This window comes from Carassius carassius, chromosome 8 (assembly GCF_963082965.1).
Source record: "Carassius carassius chromosome 8, fCarCar2.1, whole genome shotgun sequence".
Lineage (NCBI taxonomy): Eukaryota > Metazoa > Chordata > Actinopteri > Cypriniformes > Cyprinidae > Carassius > Carassius carassius.
Genome location: NC_081762.1, coordinates 29111232 through 29133074, shown reverse-complemented (window position 1 = coordinate 29133074; position 21843 = coordinate 29111232). Strand labels below are relative to the sequence as shown.

Here is a 21843-nt window from a genome sequence, read left to right as displayed (position 1 = left end):
TCTTTCACGGAAACCTGGCTGAATGAAGCCATTCCAGACAGTGTGCTACATCTGCCTGGCTTTCAGCTGTTTAGAGCAGATCGCGACAAAGAATCAATAGGGAAATTGTGTGGTGGTGGGACATGCTTTTACATCAATGAAAGGTGGTGTATAGATGTGTAACTGTTTTAAAAAAGATGTGCTGTCCTGATCTACAGTCGTTGCCAAAATTTTTGAGAATTACATAAATATTAGTTTTCAAAAAGTTTGCTGCTAAACTGCTTTTAGATCTTTGTTTCAGTAGTTTCTGTCATGTACTGAAATATAATTACAAGCACTTCATACGTTTCAAAGGCTTTTATCGACAATTACATGACATTTATGCAAAGAGTCAGTATTTGCAGTGTTGGCCCTTCTTTTTCAGGACCTCTGCAATTTGACTGGGCATGCTCTCAATCAACTTCTGGGCCAAATCCTGACTGATAGCAACCCATTCATTCATAATAACTTCTTGGATTTGTCAGAATTAGTGGGTTTTTGTTTGTCCACCCACCTCTTGAGGATTGACCACAAGTTCTCAATGGGATTAAGATCTGGGGAGTTTCCAGGCCATGGACCCAAAATTTCAACATTCTGGTCCCCGAGCCACTTAGTTATCACTTTTGCCTTATGGCACGGTGCTCCCTCGTGATGGAAAATGCATTGTTCTTCACCAAACTGTTGTTGGATTGTTGAAAGAAGTTGCTGTTGGAGGGTGTTTTGGTACCATTCTTTATTCATGGCTGTGTTTTTGGGCAGAATTGTGAGTGAGGCCACTCCCTTGGATGAGAAGCAACCCCACACATGAATGGTGTCAGGATGCTTTACTGTTGGCATGACACAGGACTGATGGTAGCGCTCACCTTTTCTTCTCCGGACAAGCCTTTTTCCAGATGCCCCAAACAATCGGAAAGGGGCTTCATCTGAGCATATGACTTTGCCCCAGTCCTCAGCAGTCCATTCACTATACTTTCTGCAGAAGATCAATCTGTCCCTGATGCTTTTTTTTGGAGAGAAGTGGCTTCTTTGCTGCCCTTCTAGACACCAGGTCATCTTCCAAAAGTCTTGGCCTCACTGTCAAAGTCACCTTTATTTATATAGCGCTTTAAACAAAATACATTGCGTCAAAGCAACTGAACAACATTCATTAGGAAAACAGTATGTCAATAATGCAAAATTATAGTTAAAGGCAGTTCATCATTGGATTCAGTTATGTCATTTCTGTTCAGTTAAATAGTGTCTGTGCATTTATTTGCAATCAAGTCAACGATATCGCTGTAGATGAAGTTACTGCGCTCACACCTGCCTGCTGCCATTCCTGAGCAACTGGTGGTACTCTGATCCCGCAGCTGAATCCTCTTTAGGAGATGATCCTGGCACTTGCTGGACTTTCTTGGACGCCCTGAAGCCTTCTTTACAAGAATTGAACCTCTTTCCTTGAAATTCTTGATGATCCTATAAATTCTTGATTTAGGGTGCTATCTTAGTAGCCACAATATCCTTTGCCTGTGAAGCCATTTTTATGCAATGCAATGATGGCTGCACGCGTTTCTTTGCAGGTCACCATGGTTAACAATGGAAGAACAATGATTTCAAGCATCACCCTCCTTTTAACATGTCAAGTCTGCCATTCTAACCCAGTCAGCCTGACATAATGATCTCCAGCCTTGTACTCGTCAACATTCTCACCTGAGTTAACAAGACGATTACTGAAATGATCTCAGCAGGTCCTTTAATGACAGCAATGAAATGCAGTGGAAAGGTTTTTTTGGGATTAAGTTAATTTTCATGGCAAAGAAGGACTATGCAATTCATCTGATCACTCTTCATAACATTCTGGAGTATATTCAAATTGCTATTATAAAAACTTAAGCAGCAACTTTTCCAATTTCCAATATTTATGTAATTCTCAGAACTTTTGGCCATGACTGTAGAAGCACAAGCTGTTCTATTCGTTGCAGGAGTTTCACTCAATCATTCTTGTGAGTGTTTACATTCCTCCGCAAGCGCATGTGAGCTCAGCTTTACAGAAACATGCTGATCAGATCACAAAGACAAAACATCTGGACTCAGTTTTAAGCATTCTCTGGGAATTTAATAAAGCAAATCTTTCCCATTAACTGCCAAAATACAGACAGTATGTTACATCTCCCACCAGAGACAGCAATATACTCGATCACTGTTACATAGCAATAAAATATGCATATCACTCTGTTCCACAAGCAGTTTTGGGGCTCTATGATCACTGCCTGGTTCATCTTATACAAACCTACAGGCAAAAACTTGAATCTGCTAAACCTGTAGTAAAGACTGTAAATAAATGGACAAATGAAACAGAGTGGACTTTAAAATCCTGTTTCAACCTCAACTGATTGGAGTGTTTTTGAAGTGGCTTACCACCGATCTGGACAAACTAATCCTATATCAGTTTCTGTGAGGATATATTAATTCCTAACAGGACTTATTTAACATTCTACAATGATAAGCCATGGTTTACGGCAAAACTCAGACATCTTTGTCAGTCTATTTTATGCCTATAAAATATGGGGACAAAGTCATGTACAATCAGGCCCTGAACACACTGAATAAGGATATTAAACAACCGTTAAAACCACTGTAACAGTCCCTGTCTGTCACATGATTTACTTGTCCTTATTGTCAGTGCTATGTTCATCCCATCCACAAGGGGCCACCAGTAGCACCTATACCTTATATATAAAAGAGGAAGTAGCAGAGTAAGAGGGGCTTCAGTTTGAGTAACCACATGGCTGTTCTCTTAAATAATCCTGGCTTGAGAAACATTTGTTTTCTGCTCAGTTGTGAGTTTGTAGTTATTTCATCTTTTGTGTATGCTTTAAGAATTTGTCAAAATGTGAATGAGTTGTTTTCTGTTTACAGATAAGACTATCCATTGCCAAGACTGTTCACTTTATTAACTCTATTATTCGTCAACATCTTTATGGGACATTTCACATTCATCCACTCACACCATTACGGTACTTTTGGGTGATTTATTTAATGTTTAGTTTGTTTGTCTGGTGCTTGATGAATTGTTTATAAAAAATTCAATATATGCGGTGAAAAGATTTTTCTTTCTTGTCTTTTGTTGATTCATCCCTTATGAAAATTAACCATGGTTTTACTACAAATAAAACCAAAAAACCATGGTTACTATAGTTAAACCATGGTAACCACAAATTAACCATGGTTTTGCTAAATTAACCATAGTTTAACCATGGTATTTGTAGTAAATCTGTGGTTATACAAATGATAGTCAACACGCCAAAAAACCATGGGTTACTACAGTTTTACTATAATAAAACGTACTCGGTTACTAACGTAACCTCGGTTCCCTGAGATGAGGGAACGAGTACGGCGTAAGCTAGCTTACGCTATGGGAAAAGGTCCCCTTTTCTCGAGAATATGAAGCCAAAAATTATCCTTAATTTTTAAATAATGTAAAACGCAGTGCTGCAGCACAGCAGACCCAAGCGAAGCGGCTCGCGCACTTATTGGGAGAATCCCAGTCCCAACAGCCAACCTTAGTGAGCTTTATATAGGGAACGAAAAAAGGGGGACGTGATAAGGCTTAGCACGTCTATATAGAAAGTACCCTGGCCTGCAGGGCAGGGACTTGCAGATTATAGAATCTAATAAATGTGGACGGAGAGGCCCAGCCTGCCGCCGCACAGATATCATCCAGTGGTATCCCGCAGGACCACGCCCATGACGAGGCCATACCTCGGGTGGAATGGGCTCTGATGCCGAACGGGCAGTGAAGGCCCTTAGATTTGTAAGCCAGAGGTCGACCTCTGCCCTGCCGAAGATGCTCCACATCAACTGAACCGTCTGTGGGTGAAGAGACCACTCCCCAGGGGGAACATTCGCCCTGGAAAGCATGTCCGGGCCCCGGTTCAGGATGCCAGGTACATGCGCTGCCTTTAGCGAGCGCAGATTGCAATGTGCCCATGTCAGAAGACGCTCGGTCAGGGTGTGCAAGGTTTCTGACCTGACACCACCCTAGCGATTTATGTAGGCCACCACTGACATGCTGTCTGTTCTGACCAGAACGTGATGGCCCTTTAAAAATGGGAGGAAAGCTTTCAGGGATAGTTCGACCGCTATCATCTCCAGACAGTTTATGTGTAACAGTCGCTCCGGGCTCGACCAGAGGCCGGAGGCAGACCTGCCCTCGTACAGGGCGCCCCAACCGAGGTTGGATGCATCTGTCGAGACTACTTTCCATTTCGAGACAGCGCCCGTACTTACGCCTAACTGATACCAGTTGGCTATTTTCCAAGGGGCCAGAGCTGCGATGCAGCCGTGGGTGACCCTGATGCGCGCGCGGCCGGAAATCCAGGCGCGCGCTGGAACACGGTCTCTCAGCCAGCGCTGTAGTGGGCGCATGCGCAGCAGGCCCAGTTTGAGAACCGCAGAGGCTGATGCCATCAGACCTAGCATTTCCTGAAATCGTTTGAGCGGGTAAAGAGACCCGGCTTTGAACGACACGGCTAAATGCTGAATAGTGAGAGCGCGCTGTGACGTCAGACGCGCTGTACATGTCACAGAGTCTATGTCTATCCCCAAAAAGGAAACCCTCTGGCTGGGAGACAGAGCGCTCTTGACAGTGTTGATCGTGAGACCCAGGCATTCTAAATGGCTGAGGATCCAGGATCTGTGTGTCGTCAGTAGTTCCTCGGAATGGGCTAAAACTAGCCAGTCGTCGAGGTAGTTCAATACTCGCACTCCCCGCATTCTCAGGGGTGCGAGAGCGGCATCCATGCACCGCGTAAACGTAAGGGGCGCTACGGAGAGGCCGAATGGAAGAACCATGTACTGATAAGTCTGCCCCTCGAAGGCGAATCTCAAGAATGGCCTGTTATGGGGTGCTATTTGAATGTGAAAGTAAGCGTCTTTCAGATCCACTGAGAAAAACCAATCCCTCGGGCGAATTTGCGCGAGTATTTGTTTGGTAGTTAACATTTTGAACGATCGCGTCATAAGCGCTTTGTTCAAACGTCTGAGATCTAGGATGGGTCTGAGACCGCCATCCTTTTTTGGTACGAGGAAGTAGCGGCTGTAAAAGCCTGACTCGCGCTGCGCAGGGGGGACAGTTTCTATCGCCCCTTTTGCAAGAAGGTTTATCAGTTCGGCGCGAAGGACGTGTGTCATTTCGCTTTTCACTTTCGTTTCGACCACGGCGCGAAAGCGAGGCGGTCTGCGAGCGAACTGGAGCGAGTAACCTCGTTTTATTATATTCAAAACCCAATCTGATATGCCGGGGATGGCCTGCCATGCAGCGGCTCGTGCGGCTATGGGTTGAATGTGCTTCGGGCACTGGCCGCCTGTTATGAGGGGACCAGTAGCTCGAGTATGCTGTGCTTGTGACACTGTGGTGACAGCGCTTATTTGTAGGGTTGCGCACTGAGAAGTGGGCACGCGCGCTACATTTAGAGCACCTCCGGCGCGAGCGGGAAGGTGGGCATGAAAGGAGACCCGAGTGAGTCTTTGTGACACTTGGGGGAGTGTGTATACATGTAGGGGTGCGTACTGTGTAGTGGGAACACTGCCTACATAGAAAAAGCTCTTTTTGTGCTTTATTGAGGTCGCCGTGAAAACGGCGTTTGTGTGCAGGCGTGCGTGCATTGTAACAGGCTCGTTTACTGCAGTATAGACATCTCCAACCGCCTTTAGTGAGGGGATTGGAGGAAGCATGTGAGGTTTCTTGTGTGGTGGTCCGGCCGCAGCGGGACTTAACCACGGTCTTTTCAGCCCGAAGGTCAGGAGGGCTTCGGGGGCTCGGGGTTCAGCACAATCCTGGGCCGAGGTCCCCGTCTCTCTGGCGGTTTGCGGCTCGTAGAGCGAGAGCGGTGCTGGGTTTTGGTCGCTGGGCGAGACTGTAAGTCTGGCTGCGATGGCTTCGAGGTCTGAGGGGGCGGCGCGTTTCTACGGCGTCCCGCAGCAGAGCTAGAGCGTTTCGGCAGGAAGTGTCTCATTGAGCCTCAGTGAAGCGTTCAGCGAAACCCTTAACCGACTGGCCAAAGAGGCCGGAAGGCGAGATAGGAGAGTCGAGAAAGGCGGATTTGTCGGCGTCTTTCATCTCCGTGAGCGTGAGCCAGAGGTGTCGCTCTAAAACAGCGAGGCTTGCCATGCTTCGGCCGATCGCTTGTGCTGTGGTCTTTGTCGCACGCAGGGCTAGATCAGTAGCGCTGCGGAGATCTTTAAAGTCATAGGTATCTGGGGCAGACTCGTCCAGGTTACGGAGAAGTCTGGCCTGAAAAACCTGCAGCACAGCCATGGTGTGTAGAGCCAATGCGGCTTGACCAGCGGAGGTGTAAGCTCGGCCAGCGAGAGCTGAGGTGGTGCGGCACGGCTTGGATGGATGCACAGGCTTCGACTGCCATCCAGCGGCTGAGGGCGGGCAGAGGTGTGCAGCAATAGCCTCCTCGAGAGGGGGGAGGCTCTCGTAACCGTGGTCTCGGGCGCCGTCGACAGAGGAGAGCGCTGACGAGACAGAAGTCTTCAAGCGTGCGGAGAATGGGGCTTTCCACGACTTCGTGAGTTCATTGTGAACTTCCGGGAAGAAGGGGGCGTTTCTTTGCGGAGGGGCCGAAGGGCGCCCCTGCAGGAACCATTCATCCAGCCTGCTTTTAGCGGGCTCGTCTGGAGGAGACCAGTCGAGCTGAAGGTCGCTGACAGCCCTTGTAAGCACGCGAGTAAGCTCCGCGTCGATATCGGCGCGTTGTCCGGTGCAGCTGGGTGCTGTAGAGGGGGGGGGGTCCGCAATGGAGCCCGACCATTCCTCACTACTGGACGCGGCGAGAGAAAGGCTGTCGTGTCTGTCCTCTTCCGCCTCAGGCGCTCCGAAGGAGAAGGGGGCGCTGGTGAGCAGGGACTGGCGCTGCTCGTCCACGAAGAGGACAGGCGAAGGAGCGAGAGCGGGCGAGGCACGCGGGGAGTGTTCCGGCGTGAGCTCGCGTGTAACAGTATGCTCAGGCATTCTCTGATCGCGGCGTTTCTTACGCGGCACTTGAGAGAGAAGAGGCGGAGCGGGTGGAGCATCGTGGCTGGTTTGAGCTAATCGAGCCCGCAGGGTCGATATAGCCATGTCGTCGCACTCGGGGCAGCCGCCCTTGAAGAGTGCGCTCTCAGCATGCTCGCGGCCCAGGCAGGAGACACAGATGATGTGGCGGTCCTCGCTGGGCAGAGGGCCTCGGCAGGAAGCGCAGGCCCGAGGCATTTGAAACAACGCCTCGAATTCTGGAGGAAAAAAAGTGTGATGCAGCGGCAAACACACTAGCTTTGAAAAGGATATAGTCACGCCGGATGGCGCAGCAGGAAGCGAGTGCTGAAGGCGGCGTCGAGATGAAGCACGAGCCGGCGTCCTCAGATCTGCGTTGCAGTGCTATCCCGCTGAGAGGCTTTTCGACGACGTGTAGAGGCTTCTCCGGAGAAGACAGCGAAGTGCAGGTGAGATCGCTGAAGGAGATGAAATCTGATCCCTATGGTGAAGCGGTGGCTTATATAGTTCCAGCCACGCCTATTTTGGCGCGCTCTGACGTCCAATGGGCGCGAAGCGCCCCCATTGGTTCGTTACTCTCCGCCGCCTCACCATAGGTTGCTGCAGTTGCCGCAGCACAGCCAATAAGCGCGCGAGCCGCTTCGCTTGGGTCTGCTGTGCTGCAGCACTGCGTTTTACATTATTTAAAAATTAAGGATAATTTTTGGCTTCATATTCTCGAGAAAAGGGGACCTTTTCCCATAGCGTAAGCTAGCTTACGCAGTACGAGAGTACTCTCGAAAGGGAACCATGGTTATTTTTCGTAAGGGATGTTTACCCTTAACACAGTATCCAGTAGGATAGAATGCTAGTTTAAAATAGTTGGGACTGTTATACCTCCTGCAATAACCCCCACCCCATGCTCTTCAAATAAGTGAGGATAATGTGCGCCAGGTCTTCAGGAAGAACAAAAGAAGAAAGGCACCAGGCCCAGATGGAGTTACACCAGTCTGTCTGAAAACCTGTGCTGACCAGCTAGCCCCCATTTCTTCACAGATCTTAAGCAGAGTTATGTGAAGTTGTGTGAAGCCACAGTGACAGTGGAAACGTGACTGGCCCTGACACGCACTAGCATGCCCGCTTTTGGCCCGACAGTGGAAACGTGGCTAATGACTACAGACCTGTGACTCTAATGTCTGTTCTCATGAAGTCATTTGAAAAACTGGTTCTGTCTTATCTGAAGGACATCACAGGACCCTTACTGGACCCCCTGGAGTTTGTTTACTGAGCAAACAGATCTGTGGATGATGCAGTCGACGTGGGACAGTTAAATGTTCCCCACTTTATGCAATAACAATGTGCAATAATCTTATATTTATTTGTTACTACCTCCATCCTAGTACATCACTGCATCTAACTCTATTCCATTTTATCATCTATAGCAAAACTGTTCATACAATTTATTTATCTTTCAAATTATTTTTTTTAAATATTTGTCTATTTATATCTAGATATTTGTATTTGTTTGTTTATTTATTTGTTTTTGTCTGTGTGTGATGTTGTTGAACCGGAAGCTTGTGTCAGTAAAACAAATGTCTTGTATGCACAAGCATACTCGGCAATAAAGCTCATTCTGATTGATTTATTCTCTGAGCACATTAATTCAGTGGATATAAAGGAGAAAGTATAACCTGCCACAGGAGCTGCTGAAACAGTTCTACTCAGCCGTCATTGAGTCTGTCCTGTGCACTTCAATAACTGTCTGGTTTGGTTCAGCTACAAAATCAGACATCAGAAGACAACAGAGAATGGTTTGGACTGTTAAAATGATTATTTGTGCTCCCCTGCCGACCCTTCAAGAACTGTATGCATACAGAGTGAGGAAACGGGCTCAGAAAATGTTATTTTATTATTACTTGATCTAGTGTACAGAACAAAAACTGAGTGTGATTCACACCTTGTAACATCGAGCGGAGAGTTTCTAGAGGCCAGAGAACAAGAGAATAATCACATTAAACAAGCAAAATTGGACATTTATTTAAACTCGTACACAATTAAAAAGGGAGATGAAACAGAACAAAGGAGACATTTTTTCCAAGCAAACATGTTGTTATCCCGTATGTGGCTGGAGTATCTGAGAGGTTCAGAAGCGTTTTCTCCAAGCATAAGATTCCTCTGTATTTCAAACCACTGACTACTTTGAGACAACATTTGTTCTTTCCCAAGGACTGTATTACCAAACATCAAAGAAGTAATGCTGTATATGCTGTTAAGTGTAGTGAGGAGTGTGAGGATTTATACATAGTAGAAACACAACATCCACTTTATCGACGCATGGTGCAGCACAGATGTATAAATTCTTCTGAGCAGGATCTGGCAGTCTTCTGCAGTCTACAATTTTCATGACTAAGAAGAGAGAATACTAGATAGAAAAGAGAGGTGGTTTGAAAGAGGTGTAAAGGAAGTGATCATGTAAAGGTGGAGCCCCTTTGAATAGGGAGGGGGTTTGAGACATCATCTATCCCATGCCTATGCAGCCTGTTTTTATGAGTATATCTTTATTACTGCCATACATAGTCATTACGACTGACTTACGATTAGGTCATTTTGAGCTCACAAAACAGATGCTCTTTATGAGGAGGGAACTTTGTGTTATTTATTTTGACAATACCATTGTTTTCTTTGAAGTACCTTTAAAAGATATATTTTAATTTACATGGAGACATTTAGCAGATGTTAAAACAAGCCTAATGATGTACAATTAAATATAGTCTTACCATTAGACACATGTCATCACAGTACCATGCTTCTGTCACAATGAGCAAGAAAAAAGGTGATATCCCTGCTATGATTACTTGAAACAGTTTGTTTCACATGGAAACTTATTATCATGATTGTATGTTGTGTGCTGCAGGAGCAAAGGCAGCTGACGCATGAGAACGTCCAGAGGAAGCAGGAGAGGAGCGAGACGAGGAGGATGAAGAGCAGCCGAGCGAGAGCGAGAGTGAAGATGAAGATAATGAGATCATATACAACCCCAAAAACCTGCCGCTCGGCTGGGACGGAAAGGTGCATTTAGATCTGTTGTAGTTATTTACAGTGTTCTTCAGAGATTGAATCAGAAAACTGTTTTTTAAATTCAAATTAGACATTGAGATAATACCAGACCCTCCAAAAAACATAATAAACCGTAGTGATCATTAAGACTGGGTCTTTGTACATAACATTTCTAGTATTTTAACTCTTCACTATTTCACACCTCACACAGCTCTAGTGTTAAAACACTTCTAGTGTGTCATTAACCTTGTCTTTTGTTTGTCTTTAGCCGATTCCATACTGGCTGTACAAGAAGCACGGCCTGAACATCAATTAAAACTGTGAGATCTGTGGGAATTACACGTACAGAGGACCCAAAGCCTTCCAGAGACACTTTGCAGTAAGTTTGCAAGAAAAATGATCCTCTTCAGTTTTACTGACATTTAATGCAGTTTCCAGATGTTTTCTGGCACCTTTACTCGGGTCTAATCGTGCACTAATGAGAGATCTACTCTTATCATGAAAGAAAAATACCTGCTAGTGAACGGGACTAATAGATCGGTAGGGGTGTTGATGCTAATCCACCACGGGACTCCGGTAAGAAGTGTGACAGGAGACAGGGCACTGTTCAACTCTTTATCTGAAGTATTTTAGGGTTCACAGCAGATGGCACAACATTACTCCAATTAGCAGAGGTGGAAAGAGTACAAAAATATTCTACTCAAGTAAAAGTACCATTACATTAATGAAATTTTACTTAAGTACAAGTAAAAGTACCAGTCTAAAAATCAACTCAAGTAAAAGTAAAAAGTAGCTCATTTAAAATTTACTCAGAGTAAAAATTACTTAGTTACATTTTAACAGTGGGAGGGAGTCAAAAATGGGTCAGGCCAAGGGTGTCAAACTCAGTTCCTGGGGGGCCACAGTCCTGCACAGTTTAGATTTAACCCTAATTAAACACACCTAAACCAGCTAATCTAATAATTTAGGTTTATTTGAAAACTACATGATATGTGTGCTGGAGCAGGGTTAGAACTAAACTCTGCAGGGCTACGGCCCTCCAGGAACTGAGTTTGACACCCCTGGGATAGGTCTATTAATCTCAAACTAGTTGTTTTTAATTAAAGGAATCAGTTATTTAGAATAATAAAACATTTGGGCTGTTACCAGGCTAATCAGTATCAACAAACTCATCTTTTAATGCAGAGGAAATGCAGAAGATTCATTGGAAGTGGCATTTAGATGTATTACACTGTTTAGTGCAGGACAAGAATGCATTTAACCTGCAGTTACAAATGCATGAATAATGTTTTGATATACAAGACATAAAATGTTGAATACTCATTTGAAATGATAAGAAATTAATTATTTAGAAAAAATCAAAAGATACTTTAAATGTGAAATTAAAATGGCCAGTATGTGTCAGCAAGTCACTGTTAATAAGTGAGTCATTGCGACTGAACTAATCATTTAAACGGTTGATTCATTCAGGAACGAAACACTGTCACGTTGCTCAGAGACGCAAAACTGTGCTTTGGTGGCTGTGTTTGGAATTATTTTCTGTTGTAGAAATAGAGGTAAAAAGGCAATATGGTGTCTAAAACGCAAGTCTCTTAATTAACTTGTTTACTGATATATACTGTTTACTGTTATATATATGTATGTATATATTCATGATGATTTTTGGAGGAAAAGACGGCCTTCTTTGTGTGATTTTGATTTAATATATGAAATTATATAAATATGCGAATTTTCTGCCCCTATATCTTCAATTTTGTGATCATTCTAAATGCATTTTAGGAGACTGAATCACACAGTGAAAGAACGCACTATAAATACGCGCACACATCATTAAAACAAAAAACATGATATTATCGCAGACGATATATATAGCACACTCCTCACCACTGTCTTTTTTGCTAATTTGTGCAAAACCTCTTGCTAAAATGTCAAAGCTTCATTTTAACCACCAATGCAACGATGCAATTATTTAGCTTACCTCTACATTCTTGCGAAGGGTTGATGTCTTGTCGAGATTTTATAAGCTGCTAGTTTGTTCTTCCTAGACAAGTACAGCTTACACTTCATTCCCTTCGAGTTCAACTTCAGAATATGACGGGGTTTCGTTTTCAGCGGTGTCTGCACCACGAACGCCTGTTTTGACCGTCTGCATCTTTCTTGTGATTTTAGCGCCAGTTTGCCCTCCTGCCCATTATTTACTGACGTAGTTTCCAGGGAGCGATTTTTTTTTTTTTTACTCAGTAATTAATGTGTTTTAAAATGTAGCGAAGTACAATACTTTAAAGAAAATATACTTAAGTAAAAGTAAAATTACAGATTTAAAAAATTTCTTTAAAAAGTATTAGTACACAAAAAAGCTACTCAATTACAGTAACGCGAGTAAATGTAATTCGTTACTTTCCACCTCTGCCAATTAGGGACTCACATCAACTAGCGGCACACATTCATAATAATAGTCCTTCCACTATGAACATGCAAAGGGAATTTAGAACAGCTAGTGTCTTACAGAGTAGAGTATAGAAAGAAATGTAAATGAACAAGTATGTGTGACTGGTTTGGTGTATTGAAAAGCCTATAACAGTTGTGATGTTCCTGGTTTTCTGTGTTGCAGGAGTGGCGTCACGCTCATGGCATGCGCTGTTTGGGCATTCCTAACACAGCCCACTTCGCCAACATCACCCAGATTGAGGACGCAGTGTCCCGTGAGTACAGTAATTCATCACAGATATACACAAACCACCCAGTTCATGCAGTGTATAGTAGGGCTGTGCGATATGGACAAAACAAAACCTATCACGATTTTTTATCAATTTTTCGATTTCAAAGATGACATGCTTTACAGTCATAAATGCATTCAGTATAAATTTGAAACATATTTCCAAAAGAAAACCAATGAGAGCTTTATCAAAAAGTTGTAACATGTCTCTAGAACATACATAAGTCAAAATAATCACCAAGTAAAGATGTCACACAAAATGTCTAGAAATATGGCAAAAAATAATAATAAAAAAATAAAATAAAACCTGTGTTCAGGGATTTATTTATTTACTGTAGCGGTGCCTCAGGTGTGATATGTTTTGCCCAATATATTTATTGCCCAAGGTTCACACGTACTCCGTCTGCAGTGCGTATACAGTAAGTTATGTTAACTAGAACTAGTTAATTATAGTTAATAATAAGTAAAATGCACATGAAGTGACACAGAGCAGTTCTAGAAATTGTGTTTATGTGCTCGTGTACTCCTATATTGAGTAAATGAAACCATGTCTTTGCCATTAATTTACAGAAGGGGCGGACTGGGAAAAAAATCAGACTGGAAAATTCAAACTCATACAAACAAATTCATGGACAAAATTATTTTTTATCTATTTTAAATCTTTAATTTGGGGACATGCAAAATAATTAAAAGTTCTCTCCTGAACTGCACCTTCACTTCCATTTTTCTCGTCAGTCTCTTTATTTTGCCCTGTTATCCATCTCTCTTATGACTTTAATACTCAAGATTGAACAAAACTATACTTTACAATACAATACTCTACAATACTACAATATCTTTATAGAAAAATCCTAATACTTTACACGAGTCATATTTTTCCCTTACAAAAATTAACCATGCTTTTATTAGCCTATATAAAAGTAAAATAACATTGTTTTTTTTTTTTGCAAATGGATTTGTATTTATTTTTAAATAAATACATTTGTAAAATAATTTTACATTTTTGGTTATCACAGTTAAACAATAGTAACCATTTTCTCTGGATTTATAGTTAAATATTAAAATGTTAATTTTCATAAGGGTTGTTTTGTTGTCTGTCGTAGCTCCCCCTAAACCTATAAAATAAATCTGAATTTTTTTCAGCTAAATTACTACTCTAACATTACAACAGATAATAATGATGTCCTTTATATAGTATTTTGAGTGATGACTGGTGAGCAACGTGCTGCTGCTTGATTAAATAAATAAAAAAACAAAGACAAAAAAGCATCTTTACAGATGAAACTGACCTGAAACCCTGAACAGTAGTTCTGCTTCTCTGCTCCAGCAGTCCACTCTATTCTATTTTATTCTATTCTATTCTATTCTATTCTCTCTCTCTCTCTCTCTCTCTCTCTCTCTCTCTCTCGCTCGCTCTCTCTCTCTCTCTCTCTCTCTCTCTCTCTCTCTCTCTCGCTCGCTCTCTCTCTCATTCTCTCTCGCTCGCTCTCTCTCTCTCTCTCTCTCTCTCTCTCTCTCTCTCTCTCTCTCTCTCGCTCTCTCTCTCGCTCTCTCTCTCTCTCTCTCACTTGCATTTACATCTGCAAATGATCGCTTTAGTACATTCGGCAGGCAATTATACAATAATTATATTAAATAGTGCCAGGACACCGGGAATTGTCCCGGTTCTCCCGGTGTCCAGTCCGCGCCTGATTTCCACAGACACGCAGAATGTGCAAGTCATATATTGCATTTTTGGGGCTTAATATTCACAGACACTAGTCCATGTCATCCATGCCGTCCATGCCGTCCCCAACACTGCTTACACATAACATACTAATATGCTTTTAATATCCAAATCCGTTAAAGGATTTTTAGGCTGCATTAATTAGGTAAACCGGAACCGGAAACACTTTCCAAAACACCCTATGTACTTGCTACATCATTAGAAGAATGGCATCTACGCTAATATTTGTCTGTTTCTCTCTTATTCCGAGGTCACCGTAGCCACCAGATCCAGACAGAGTGTGTGAACCTGGAGTTAGGCACATGCCCACTCTGTTCTCGCGCTCCATTTAGGTGCGCTGCATCCTGATTGGTTCAGATAACATACTGCGGGAGGCCGGGGCCAAGGAAAATCGTTCTATAAAGCGATTTAGAAATCGTGCACACTCAAATCGCGATTTTTATTTTAATTTCGATTAATCGCACAGCCCTAGTGTATAGTATGAGTTACTGTTAATAAATGATCACACAGCATTCTTTCAGCTCCAGTCATGCTGTTATTTAACTGCTAACAGAATTAACACTTTTGTTGTAGTTGGACATTACTATCCTTCTGCTCAAATTCATGACAGTTTTAGCTATTTGTTGGTACAAATACAGATACAATTTGTTATTTATTTTTTTGCCAATATTTATTTTCAGTAATCGTTTAATTAAAAATAAATAATAAATAACGGGTGTGACGAGTGGGGCGGGGCAGAGGGACATGGGAGCGAGGCCGGTGGAGTGATTGGAGATGAGCTACACCTGTTCGACCCACCGGTCTCGAGGCCCACGGAGGAGATGGAAGGATATAAAACTGGAGCGACGACAGTGAAGGACGAGAGAGGACCAGGCCGGGGCTTTTAGTTGTGTTTTGGTTTTTATTTGAGCGCACCAGTCGTCCGTGAGGGGCTGGTGCGCGGTTTTGTGTTTATTTTTGTAATTAAAGTTTCATTTTGATTGTTCGCCGGTTCCCGCCTCCTTCTTCCCGACGATTAGGAAGGTTATATTCATTACAGTGGTGCCGAAGCCCGGGAGAAGGAGGGACGCGCTGCTGAAGATCCCTCGCCGCTGTGGTGAATCCGCGGTGCCATCGAGCAAGCGAGGAATGTGCCGCCATGGACGCTCGAGGCGGTGGGCTGGAGCGAGTTGCTGGGGACGGGCGAGCTCGCTACCGGCCGCCCACGATGTGGAGAGACGGCTGCCGTCCGTGAGGGAGCGGAGCAGTCGGCGCCGTTCGCCAGGTGGCCGGAGCCTGCTGCCATCCGCCGGAACGGGGAGGAGCAGGGAACGGGGGACTCCTGCCGGCTGCCCAAAACCGGAGGAGCCGTCGCCGTCCACCGGGCGGCGGAGGAGTGTCGTGCCGTCCGCCGAGGGCTGTCCAGTGCCACCGCCAGGCACCGCTCGCCCAGCTGGTGGAGGGCCGAGCAGCGGTGCGTCTGGGAACCGGATTTTTTTTTTTCTCTCTCCCCTCTCTCGTCTCTGTCGCTCCTCCTTCCATCTCCTTTTCTCTCGCCTCGTCTGTCCTACCCCCAGGTTCCCGCAGGTCCCCGTGAGCGGTCCCCCCGGAGGGAGGGGGGGGGGAGTAGAGCGCAGTCTCGGGAGTACCCCCCGGCCTGCGAGGGGCGATGGGGGTATGTGACGACTGGGGCGGGGCCGAGGGACATGGGAGCGAGGCCGGTGGAGTGATTGGAGATGAGCTACACCTGTTCGACCCACCGGTCTCGAGGCCCATGGAGGAGATGGGGGAGGGGGGGGGAGTAGAGCGCAGTCTCGGGAGTACCCCCCGGCCTGCGAGGGGCGATGGGGGTGTGTGACTAGTGGGGCGGGGCCGAGGGACATGGGAGCGAGGCCGGTGGAGTGATTGGAGATGAGCTACACCTGTTCGACCCACCGGTCTCGAGGCCCATGGAGGAGATGGAAGGATATAAAACTGGAGCGACGACAGTGAAGGACGAGAGAGGACCAGGCCTGGGCTTTTAGTTGTGTTTTGGTTTTTATTTGAGGACGACTGGTGCGCGGTTTTGTGTTTATTTTTGTAATTAAAGTTTCATTTTGATTGTTCGCCGGTTCCCGCCTCCTTCTTCCCGACGATTAGGAAGGTTATATTCATTACAACGGGTTTATAAATGTCCCCGACAAATTTTAATCATCTATGATATGAGGAGAAAACATTTTAATAAATGGGGGAACACATCACATGGGAGCACAACATAATATCATTGAGCTTTACACAATTTATTGAAAATATATTTAAATTAACATTGATGTCTCTTAATAAAGACACAACAAGATCTCTAAAAATGGTCCTAATGGTATCTGTTGTTGAACTTAAATGTGTTTTTCTCTGTTCTCTGTATAGTCTGGTCAAAGCTGAAGTCACAGAAAGCATTAGAGCGCTGGCAGCCGGACACAGAGGTGAGTTCTTCTCAAACACATTCAATAGTCTGACATTACACTGAGTGAAGTCACATTCAGCTCTGCTCCGACTGAAGCATCTGCTTTAACCAACGTTCATCAGCTGTTAAAACTCTTGATTTGATCCGTTTGGAGAGAGATTAGTGATTAGTGAAGATTTCAAGCTGAAACATCTTCAGACTGGACGTTTATGAGTTCAGAGAGAAAGAAAATATCTATATATTTCATCTTGCAGGAGGAATATGAAGACTCCAGCGGAAACGTGGTCAACAAGAAGACTTTTGAGGATCTGAATCGACAGGGGCTTCTGTAGCTCAACAAACAAGAGTCTGAACACACAAAACACTCACAGCGTGAATACTGAAGCAGAAATGAGAAAGAGTTTAGTCCTCTTGTGTTTCCCACAGTTTGGGAGGAATTTGATTTGTCTTTTTGAGAATGAGCCGTTTGTACATTTGTATTACTCTTTCATTATTCCTTATTTTTGTATTTACTGTCTTAAATGTGAAACAGAGACTTTCATTAATCAATCAAGTTTAGTACGATGTGTGAACAATGTTTTCTTGAGCAGCCTGCTGTTTGTAACCAGTCTGGAGACTTTAAACCTGCTGTAGAATAAAATCAAACCGTGAGATGGTTTTACTTCAGCAGCATCTGTCACTAAAATATATTCAGACCCCTTCATTTTATGTTGCAGTCTAATGCTAAAATCCTTTATTTTTCATTCACATCAATCTACACTCCATACATCATAATGACAGAAAATCAGATGTGATGACTGCAAATGTGTTGAAAGAAAGAACAAACAGAAAAACAGTGTCACATTGACTGAATTTAGTTCAGAAGCACCTCATTTCTCTGAATCGTCGAGATTAAAAATACAATTATTAAAATGCAGATTTCTGTATTTCAATGTTGAGTCCATCTTATTAAAGCTCCTCTTATGTGTAATAAGAGCACAGCTGTATCAGATTATGAAAATACAAAGCCATTCCAGAGACAAAGAATTTGACTTAGTTTATAATCAATATTAGATTAATCTGATGAAAAAGTATTCGCTCAGTTATAGTATTGTATAATTTATGTTACTGTCAGTTAATAGTAAAGTGTTTTGCTAAAAAATATATAAATGTAGATAATTATTTTCAAACCTTATTCTGTCTGAAACGAGCTGTTTTAAGGGGCGAGACTGTTTCTGTGTGTTATTAACAATACTGCTTGTAATTAAACCACTGCTCACATTTTGTGAATCTAACAATATTATATATATATATACAGAATCAGTCTGTATTTATGTTGTCAGATCAGAGAGTTTGACTGAACCCACAACACTAAACCCAGGATACAGCGGCTGAGTGAATGTGGTCTGGACTGTGTGGATGAGGTTCATTGAGTCAGAGACGCTGTAGAAGGACAGAGTTCCTGCTCTGTGATCCACATACACTCCTATTCTCCTGCAGCTGGAGGAAACAGGGGGTTTAGTCTGTTTGTTATCGTGCCAGAATGAGAAACTAGAGGGAGAGCAGCGCAGTCTCCAGGACTGATCATTACGTCCAAACACACACTCGTAACCAGATCCCTTCCTGCTGATGCTCTTATATGACACTGATATATTCACACCAGTCCCACTCCACTCAAGCTCCCAGTAACAGCGTCCACTCACACTCTCTCTACACAACACCTGACGATAACCATCAAATCTGTCTGGATGATCAGGATACGGCTGAGCTGTGCCAGTGTAAGTCACCAATCTGTTCCCTTCAGACAGAGAGAGATGTTTCTGTGCAGTGTTTGGATCCAGAGTGAACTGATGACGATCTGATGAAGAAACAAAACACTGTAATCAAGAGTTGTAAAAGATAAGCTTCTATCTTATTTATATCTTATCTATTCTTATGTATTTATTTTAAAGAGTGTTTTGATCTATCAGAGTTGTGTTATGATGTTCATGAATTCACTTCAAAAACTGTTCTTCTCACATTGAAAGTTTGCATCTGGAGTGTTTCATGTCCAGATTTCGCTTCTCTCAACTTACTTTCACGTTTATCCCAAATTTCTTTAGCATTGAAGCCAAATCCTTTTTTTTTGTAGCTGAACTGTAAAAACTATTTGCACAGATTTAAAAAAAAAAGTGCTTTTATCAAAAATGGATTCATTTTGTTCAGTAATGCGTTCTTTCTTTTACATAAACACAAATGCAAACACATTCACATGTTGGGCTGCAATTCACACTAACGGACAAAGATATCAAGCTGTATTTTTAGAAATGTACAGGATTGGTTGTTGTAATGCTGCTGGTGATGGATGAACTGTTGGGCATCATATGTTTTATTCGTATGCTGGTTTGTTAAATGAGTGTTAATTATTATTAATAAATAATCTGATTACAGCTTTAGATTAAAATAAAAGGAGTAATTCACAGTAAACATCAGTATGAATGTATCTTCTGTCAAACTAAACTAAAAGTGAGTGTGATTGTGTTTGTTAGTGACTTACATTGTAGGAAGTCCTCTCTGCTCCTGGGAACAATGTTACTGACTGAGAAAATAACAGATATAAACACTTAGACATTTCTCACATTTTCTTTATGATATTAGATGATGTTTGTCTCGTTACAGAGAGCAGATGAATCTCTAATATTTTACCAGATATCTTTTTCATCTCCTCTTTGCAGAAATCCTCCAGTTTGAGTCTCAGCTGACAGACAGATTCTCTCACTCCATCAAAAGAAAAGAGGAAACTGACAGAGATGTTTTCTGTAGATTCAGGAGGAGCTGAGAGAGACTGAAGACACTGCAGGAATAACAACACACATGACTCAAAGACCTCACTATCTCACACTGTCCTCAGTAACCTGCTCTACAGTTGGGTTACCTGCAGGAAATGGATGTGATCGTCTGTGTGTGAAAGCTGCTCCAGCTCAGTGTTTCTCTTCTTCAGATCTTCAATCTCTTGCTCCAGTCGCTCCATTTGTCCTTCAGCTCGACTCACTGCAGTCTTTTCCTGATCTCTGATCCGCTGTGTCACCTCAGAGCGGCTTCTCTCAATGGAGCGGATGAGCTCAGTAAAGATCCTCTCACTGTCCTCCACTGCTGTCTGTGCAGAGCGCTGTGAGACACACATCACAATCAGCTCTTACTGCTTCTTCACAGCGGCTTCAGTGGGACTGAAAGAGGAGTCAAACTGAGTCTCAAACTTCTCTTCTTCTCCAAACTCACCTGATGAGACTCCACAGCGTCTCTCAGCTGCTCAAGATCTTTCTGTCGCTGCTGGATTCTCTGCTGGATTTCACAGTGTCTCCTTCAAGTGTTTCTGGAGGAGACATTCAAAACAGCAAACCTCACATATCACACAAAGCTATCACAAAAGCATGTAAAATTGTGCCTGTTTGATTAAAAATATCTTCTCTACAGTGTTTCTCAGAGTTTTAAGATAATTAATTGAATTTAGTTTCCATGAAGTCCTCACATATGAAGGAGGGCATATGTTTATTATCATCATTATTCTGCGATCAAGAATTAATGTGAGGGAATGGACAAAAACAATAACTCTAATGGATGCACAGTTATAGCAGAAATCTTGAGCGATGTGTCAAAGGTGAGTAAAGTTGAGCTCATGCTCTAATGCACAGAGTCATGTAGTAACTCCCAATGGGAGAGTAGATCACATGATGCACTCATGATACAGCTGGAGACTACAGTGAGGAGAAACACTTGAAGGGTCAGCATTAAATGTGTGATTTCAGTTCATACCTCTTTCTCTGTCCTCTCTGCTGCAGTTGACACAGTCTCGTGGTTTTTATGTTCATCCATTGCACACAGCATGCAAACACATTGCTGGTCAGTACGACAGAAAACCTCCAGAAGCTTCTCATGTTTCTGGCAGATCATCTGCTGCAGTCGTCCGGTGGCATCAGTCACTTTGTGTCTCTTTCCTGAACGAAACTCTTCATGACGCTCAAAGTGAGTTTGACAGTAAGACTCCAGACACACCAGACAGGACTTGACAGCTTTGTGTTTTCTTCCAGTACAGATGTCACACTCCACGTCTCCAGGTCCAGCAGGAACAGCAGCTTTTAGTTTGGTCTTCTTCAGTTTCTCCACCACTTCAGCCAGCATGGTGTTTTTAGCTAAAGCAGGTCTTGGACTGAAGGTCTGTCTGCACTTGAGGACAGCTGTAGACTCTCTTCTGATCCTCTTGATCCCAGCAGTCTGTAATGCAGCTCATACAGTAACTGTGTCCACAGGGAATGGCCACAGGATCCTTCAGGAGATCCAGACACACTGGACAGCTGAACTGCTCCACTGAAAAAACACTGGCTTCAGCCATTTCACTACAGCAATACGGACACACAAACAACAGCTCAACAGCAGAACAGTTTCAGTTTCTTTTAACTGAGTTTCCTGGTTCTGTGTTTGAGAGACGTGTGCAAAACAAGTGTGTCTGTAAATCTGAAAACTCACATACTGAAATGTCCACTAGGTGTCAGTCTCATACAGAAACTCAGAGTTAGTGAGAACACAAAGTGGGATAAACACCTTAAAATAAAACTACAGTAATACACAAATGTAACTTGCACATGAACATTATACACACGCAGGGTTTGAAACTTTTTGACATGAGGTGTTGAGATCCTGGAAGAAACTTTATTTGGCTCATGCCCATAACCCAGCTATGTTATTACAGGGTCTGGAGCTAAGAATGCTCTTTCATGCCCACAATCTTCAAAGCTGTTTGAGCTTAGTCTTTAACTGCACTGTAAAAAGTTACCATACCACATATGAATTCCCTATCGAATCACATTCTCCAGCACAGCTTGACAGAATAACTACCTGATATTACTGTTAACACCATAGAGTCTCAGCCTTCTCAAGAAATACAGGCTCTG

The 21843-nt window shown here is 43.3% G+C and overlaps 1 long non-coding RNA gene and 1 pseudogene across 1 annotated transcript; one reads left to right on the top strand and one right to left on the bottom strand.

Moving 5' to 3' along the window:
- The first annotated feature begins 9950 nt into the window (after nt 1-9950).
- On the top strand, nt 9951-17862 carry LOC132145699 (uncharacterized). The gene is made up of 5 exons (XR_009434499.1): nt 9951-10087; nt 10344-10454; nt 12687-12777; nt 16900-16955; nt 17191-17862. It is a non-coding gene; the product is annotated as an uncharacterized LOC132145699 (long non-coding RNA).
- A 195-nt stretch (nt 17863-18057) lies between these two features.
- LOC132145694 (tripartite motif-containing protein 16-like) lies at nt 18058-21487 on the bottom strand (annotated as a pseudogene).
- Between the last annotated feature and the right edge of the window lie 356 nt (nt 21488-21843).